We start from the raw sequence: 8,176 nt of genomic DNA on the forward strand, positions 1-8,176 counted from the left end.
AATATTACCTAATTCATTCTATGAAGCCACCATATCCCTGATACCAAAACCAGGTAAAGACATCACAAAAAAAGAAAATTACAGACCTATACCCCTCATGAACATAGATGCAAAAATTCTCAACAAAATTCTAGCCAATAGAATTCAACAACATATCAAAAAAATAATCCACCATGACCAAGTTGGATTTATACCAGGTATGCAAGGTTGGTTTAATATTAGAAAAAACATTAATGTAATCCACCATATAAAGAAAACAAAAGACAAAAACCACATGATCTTATCAATTGATGCAGAAAAGGCATTTGACAAAGTCCAACACCCATTTATGATAAAAACTCTCACCAAAATAGGAATTGAAGGAAAATTCCTCAACATAATAAAGGGCATCTATACAAAGCCAACAGCCAACATCACTCTAAATGGAGAGAGCCTGAAAGCATTTCCCTTGAGAACCGGAACCAGACAAGGATGCCCTTTATCACCGCTCTTCTTCAACACTGTGCTAGAGGTCCTAGCCAGAGCAATTAGGCTAGACAAAGAAATAAAGGGCATCCGAATTGGCAAGGAGGAAGTAAAATTATCTCTATTTGCAGATGACATGATCTTATACACAGAAAACCCTAAGGAATCCTCCAGAAAACTACTGAAACTAATAGAAGAGTTTGGCAGAGTCTCAGGTTATAAGATAAACATACAAAAATCACTTGGATTCCTCTACATCAACAAAAAGAACATCGAAGAGGAAATCACCAAATCGATACCATTCACAGTAGCCCCCAAGAAGATCAAATACTTAGGAATAAATCTTACCAAAGATGTAAAAGACCTATACAAAGAAAACTACAAAGTACTACTACAGGAAACTAAAAAGGACCTACTTAAGTGGAAAAACATACCTTGGTCATGGATAGGAAGACTTAACATAGTAAAAATGTCTATTCTACCAAAAGCCATCTATACATACACTGCACTTCCGATCCAAATTCCAATGACATTTTTTAATGTGATGGAGAAACAAATCACCAACTTTATATGGAAGGGAAAGAAGCCTCGGATAAGTAAAGCATTACTGAAAAAGAAGAAGAAAGTGGGAGGCCTCACTCTACCTGATTTTAGAACCTATTATACAGCCACAGTAGTCAAAACAGCCTGGTACTGGTACAATAACAGGCACATAGACCAATGGAACAGAATTGAGAACCCAGATATAAATCCATCCACATATGAGCCCCTGATATTTGACAAAGGCCCAGTGTCAGTTAATTGGGGAAAAGATAGTCTTTTTAACAAATGGTGCTGGCATAACTGGATATCCATTTGCAAAAAAATGAAACAGGACCCATACCTCACACCATGCACAAAAACTAACTCCAAGTGGATCAAAGACCTAAACAGAAAGACTAAAACGATAAAGATCATGGAAGAAAAAATAGGGACAACCCTAGGAGCCCTAATACAAGGCATAAACAGAATACAAAACATTACCAAAAATGATGAAGAGAAACCAAATGACTGGGAGCTCCTAAAAACCAAACACCTATGTTCATCTAAAGACTTCACCAAAAGAGTAAAAAGACCACCTACAGATTGGGAAAGAATTTTCAGCTATGACATCTCCGACCAGCACCTGATCTCTAAAATCTATATGATTCTGTCAAAACTCAACCACAAAAAGACAAACAACCCAGTCAAGAAGCAGGCAAAGGATATGAACACGCACTTCACTAAAGAAGATATTCAGGCAGCTAACAGATACATGAGAAAATGCTCTCGATCATTAGCCATTAGAGAAATACAAATTAAAACTACAATGAGATTCCATCTCACTCCAACAAGGCTGGCATTAATCCAAAAAACACAAAATAATAAATGTTGGAGAGGCTGCGGAGAGATTGGAACTCTTATACACTGCTGGTGGGAATGTCAAATGGTACAACCACTTTGGAAATCTATCTGGCGTTATCTTAAACAGTTAGAAATAGAACTACTATAAAAAAAAAAATTTTTTTTTTTTTAGAAATCCCACTCCTTGGAATATACCCTAGAGAAATAAGAGCCTTCACACGAACAGATATATGCACACCCATGTTTATTGCAGCTCTGTTTACAATAGCAAAAAGCTGGAAGCAACCAAGGTGTCCATCAACAGACGAATGGTTAAATAAATTGTGGTATATTCACACAATGGGATACTACGCATCAATAAAGAACAGTGACGAATCTGTGAAACATTTCATAACATGGAGGAACCTGGAAGCCATTATGCTGAGCGAAATTAGTCAGAGGCAAAAGGACAAATATTGTATCATACCACTATTATAAGATCTTGAGAAATAGCATAAACTGAGAAGAACACATACTTTTGTGGTTACGGGGCGGGGAGGGAGGGAGGGTGGAAGAGGGTTATTTACTGATTGGTTAGTAGATAAGAACTAGTTTAGGTGAAGGGAAGGACAATACTCAATACACGGAAGGTCAGCTCAACTGGACTGGACCAAAAGCAAAGAAGTTTCTGGGATAAGCTGAGTGCTTCAAAGGTCAGTGGAGCAAGGGCAGGGGTTTGGGGAACATGGTTTAAGGGGACTTCTAAGTCAATTGGCAAAATAATTCTATTATGAAAACATTCTGCATCCCACTTTGAAATGTGGCGTCTGGGGTCTTAAATGCTAACAAGTGGCCATCTAAGATGCATCAATTGGTCTCAACCCACCTGGAGCAAAGGAGAATGAAGAACACCAAGGTCACACGATAACTAAGAGCCCAAGAGACAGAAAGGGCCACATGAACCAGAGACTTACATCATCCTGAGACCAGAAGAACTAGATGGTGCCCAGCCACAACCAATGACTGCCCTGACAGGGAGCACAACAGAGAACCCCTGAGGGAGCAGGAGATCAGTGGGATGCAGACCCCAAATTCTCACAAAAAGACCAGACTTAATGGTCTGACTGAGACTAGAGGAATCCCGGTGGTCATGGTCCCCAAACCTTCTGTTGGCCCAGGACAGGAACCATTCCGGAAGACAACTTATCAGACATGGAAGGGACTGGACAGTGGGTAGGAGAGAGATGCTGATGAAGAGTGAGCTACCTGTATCAGGTGGACACTTGAGGCTGTGTTGGCATCTCCTGTCTGGAGAGGGGGTGGGAGGGTAGAGAGGGTTGGAAGCTGGCAAAATTGTCGCGAAAGGAGAGACTGGAAGGAGGGAGCGGGCTGACTCATTAGGGGGAGAGCAAGTGGGAGTAAGGAGTAAGGTGTATATAAACTTATATGTGACAGTCTGACTTGATTTGTAAACGTTCACTTGAAGCTCAATAAAATAAAAAAAAAAAGAATACACAAAATAAAGAAACAGATAGCCCTAGACTATTTTCCAAGGATTTTCTGTTGCAAGCCATTATATTTTGTACCCTTTTTTGTAACATTATCGTAGTGTATTGTCTTCATCAGGATTACATATTTGTTAGTTAAAAAATAATAATAATAATAACGACAAACCAAACCTGTTGCTGTCCAGTCTATTCTGACTCATAGAAAGCCCTACGGGACAGAGTGGAACTGCCCCACAGGGTTTCCAAGGGGCGGCTGGTGGATTCGAACTGGTGACCTTTTGGTTAGCAGCCAAGCTTTTAACCACTACAAATGTATACAATCCTTTTCCAGCTGTATCATATAGTAAAGAAAATCTTCCCAAAATATTAAGGAGACCTGGTGGCACAGTGGTTAAGCATTCAGCTGCTAACAGAAAGGTCGGCGGTTTGAACCCAACAGTTAACAAATGTAAACGTAACTGTTACCTCTTCTGTATGGCACGCGTCAGGGCTTTTCTTTGAAATAATAGAGTAATACCATGTACTATTGATTCTATTTCATAAGACACCATAGAAATAAAGTGCCAAGAAAAATACGGCAAATTTTTTTAAATCATTTTAAGTAACATCCCAAATTCAGAAGTGTTAAAACCTGAGAATATGATGAAATATAACACTTAATTTTTTTAATTATTGAAAATAATTCTACACATTAAATTTACCATAATTTTAATTCTTTGATTTGTATTTTATCCGTTAAACAATTTCCATCAAGAGTGTTCTATTCGATACTGAAATTTCTTGGCCAAATATTTGAATCAGCAGAAATGCACTCAACAGATTTTTCTCTTATTATTTTATTTTAAATTTCTTCTACTTGGATGTAGAAAGTAAATTTATGTCTGACTCCATAAGTGATGGATTTCTGATACATTATCTAGAAGCTAGCTTTAATGCTTTTTTAAAATTGATATTCCATGTTTTTTCACCAAATTTTACTTGCTAATCCAGGTAATTTCCTTTCATTTTTTTCTCTAGTGGCTTTCTGTTTTCTGATGCTGATAATCAAAAAGAAAAAAAATAAATATAATGGGAGAAATAACATAATAATATGGTGTTTTATCTCAGAATTTGTAAATATATCATAAACTCCTAAATTTTAATAACCATTTATTTTTGGAATAAAGACATTTCTATAACAAAAAAAAAAAGGAAGATATTCAGGTGGCTGACAGATATATGAGGAAATGTTCACGATCATTAGCCATTAGAGAAATGCAGATCAAAACTACAATGAGATTTCATCTCACTCCAACAAGGCTGGCATTAATCCAAAACACACAAAATAATAAATGTTGGAGAGGCTGTGGAGAGATTGGAACATTTCTACACTGCTGGTGGGAATGTCAAATGGTACAACCACTTTGGAAATTGATTTGGCGCTTCCTTAAAAAGCTGGAAATAGAACTACCATACAATCCAGCAATCCCACTCCTTGGAATATATCCTAGAGAAATAAGAGTTTTTACACGAACAGATATATGCACACCCATGTTCACTGCAGCACTGTTTACAATAGCAAAAAGATAGAAGCAACCAAGGTGTCCATCAACGGATGAATGGATAAATAAATTATGGTATATTCACACAATGGAATACTACGCATTGTTAACGAACAGTGAGGAATCTGTGAAACATTTCATAACATGGAGGTACCTGGAAGGCATCACGCTGAGTGAAATTAGTCAGTTGCAAAAGGAGAAATATTGTATAAGACCACTATTATAAGAACTTGAGAAATAGTTTAAACTGAGAAGAAAACATTCTTTTGTGGTTACGAGAGGAGGGAGGGTGGGAGAGGAGTATTCACTAATTAGTTGGTAGATAAGAACTACTTTAGGTGAAGGGAAAGACAACACACAATACGGGGAGATCAGCAACACTGGACTAAACCAAAAGCATAGAAGTTTCCTGAATAAACTGAACGCTTGGAAGGCCAGTGTATCAGGGGCAGGGGTATGGGGACCACGGCTTCAGGGGACATCTAAGTCAATTGGCATAATAAAATTATTAAGAAAACTTTTTGCATCTCACCTTGGAGAGTGGCATCTGGGGTCTTAAACTCTAGCAAGCGGCCATTTAAGATGCACCAATTGGTCTCAACCCACCTGGATCAAAAGAGAATGAAGAACACCGAGGACACAAGGTAATTACAAGCCCGAGAGACAGAAAGGGCCGCATAAACCAGAGACTACATCAGCCTGAGACCAGAAGAACTAGATGGTGCCTGGCTACAACCAATGACTGCCCTGACAGGGAACCCCTGAGGGAGCAGGAGAGCAGTGGGATGCAGACCACAAATTCTCATAAGACCAGACTTAATGGTCTGCAGGAGACTGGAAGGACCCCGGTGGTCATGGTCCCCAGAACTTCTATTGCCCCAGGACAGGCACCATTCCCAAACCCAACTCTTCAGACATGGATTGGACTGGACAGTGGGTTGGAGAGGGATGCTGGTGAGGATTGAGCTTCTTGGATCAGGTGGACACTTGAGACTATGTTGGCATCTCCTGCCTGGAGGGGAGATGAGAGGGTGGAGGGGGTTAGAAGCTGGTGAAATGGACACGAAAAGAGAGAGTGGAGGGAGAGAGCGAGCTGTCTCATTAGGGGGAGAATAATTGAGAGTATGCAGCAAGGCGTATATAAGTTTTTATGTGAGAGACTGACTTGATTTGTAAACTTTCACTTAAAGCAAAAACTGGAAAACTCTGAGAAGCTGTCACAGCCCAGAGAACCCTAAGACATGTGATGATTACATGTAATGTGGTGTCTGGACATTAGGGGGGAAATGAGGAAATCGGAGTAAAGCACAGACCTTAGTTAATACTAACGTACCAGTACTGGTTCATTGGAGCCCTGGAAACCCTATGGGCCAGCTCTACTCTGTCCGGTAGGGTCGCAATGAGTTGGAACTGACTCGACGGCAACACGTTTGGTTTTGGTTTTTATTAACATCTTACATTATGTGATACATTTGTTAGAATTAATGAGCCAATAAAAACCAAAAAACCAAACCCACTGCTGTGGAGTCGATTGAAACTCATAGTGACCCTATAGGACTGCCCCATAGGGTTTCCAAGGAGCAGTTGATGAATTGGAACTGCCAAGCCTTTCGCTGCAGCCAGGCTCTTAACCAGCGTGCCCATGTATATGTATATATAAAATCACCTCCCCAGTTGCGTTGGAGCTGACGGAGCTTACCGTGACTTCCCGTGTGTGGGTCAGAGTGGATCTGCTTCAAAGCATTTTCAATGGCTGGTTTTTTGGAAGTAGATCACCAAGCCTTTCTTCCAAAGCACATCCGGGTGGACTCAAACCTCCAACCTTTTGGTCAGCAGCATTAACAGTTTGCACTGCTCAGGAAGTCCATATAAATGCATAGGTTTTACATATAAATCTGAATTCAGGCAACCTCCATTTCAGCTCTGACTGGGGCAGCACTGGAAGCCAGCCCAGCTACCTCAGGCTGCCCTCCACCTACCCATGCAGATGGGTAAATGCCTTGCACACCTGACCCAGCCTTCTGAGGCCCCCAAAGGGATGCAGAACCGCCCTTTGGGCCTCTCAGACCCACCACCTGCTGTCTTGCTCCACTTTCCTCCCACTCCTTTAATCAAATGGGAAAAAGCAGTAAGGGGCTTAGTCCTCCCCACCAAGGACCCTGGCTTGGATGTAGTCCTTCTTGCTGCAGGGACTTCATAGTCCCTCAGGGCGACCCTGCCAGGGAGACCACCAGGTGGGGGCCAGGCCCCTTCACAGCCCCTCAGGCTTGACCCCTCCCACTGATGCTGTGGTCCCCATGGGCTGAGGTTTGCCTCTCCCTCCCCATCCTGGCCTGCACCTAACAGACCTGCACAGCAGAATGACTCTATGGTCTAGCTTTTCCTCCGAGGGTGCCCACTCACTAACCCGGCTCTGAGCCACCGATAAGCGTGCACCTCGCCCCAGCTTCCCCGATATCTCCACCAGATGCTAGATGTTTCAAGCACAGGCAGCCGGGGCTGGGGGGCCACCCGCGGCTGGGGCGCCGTCCCCACCTCTACTTCACTGAGAAAATCCGGCCGAAGGTGACATTTTCCAAGGGCCGCGGAACCGTGAAGGCTGCTCACCAACGGCACCCCAGCAGCCCCGTGCCGCCCATTTGCTGCCAGCTCCCCGGTCCAGTGAGTGGGCGGCTGTGGCCGCAGGAGCGCGCCCGTTAGGGGAGGTGACGGACAGCAACTGCAGGATAAACACCCCAGACCCTAGTCCCTTGGGGATGATTCTGAGGGCCTCTCAGGGGTGCCCAGCGCGCTAACCTGTTCGTCGCGCGCACCACGTGTTGGCTTCCCCCTCCCTTGTGTCTCTCCTGCTTCCACCAAACATCTCCCAATAGATGACCTGCACCCAGGTCAGCCTCACTAGGGAAAGATCCGGCAGCCCACAGCACCCCTGGCCACCCAGTAGGCCCCACGCTGGGTTTACAGTTTTTGCCGCCTTGAAATTCTTAATTTTTGAGCACCCCACCCACTCCCCAGTTTCACTTCTCTTGGGGCCCCACAGATTAGGTAGCGGGTCTGCCTGCGCCCAAATCCTTGCCTCAGGCTCTGCATTTGGGGAAACCCAACCAGAACTGGAGCACCCCCAGGGAGAGACTGAGGCTGAGAGGATGCTGCCCAGGCCCGCCGTAAGGGGAAGGCAGGGGGTGCAGGGTCCTGGAGGAAGATGAGGGGGAGAGGGGCCTGAGCTGCAGCTGCTGCCCCCAGGGCTCCTTCTCCCTGGAAGCTTCCTTCCACAATCTCAGACTGGCACCACCGTGTGCC

This window comes from Loxodonta africana, chromosome 2 (genome assembly GCF_030014295.1).
Source record: "Loxodonta africana isolate mLoxAfr1 chromosome 2, mLoxAfr1.hap2, whole genome shotgun sequence".
In the NCBI taxonomy this organism is placed as follows: domain Eukaryota; kingdom Metazoa; phylum Chordata; class Mammalia; order Proboscidea; family Elephantidae; genus Loxodonta; species Loxodonta africana.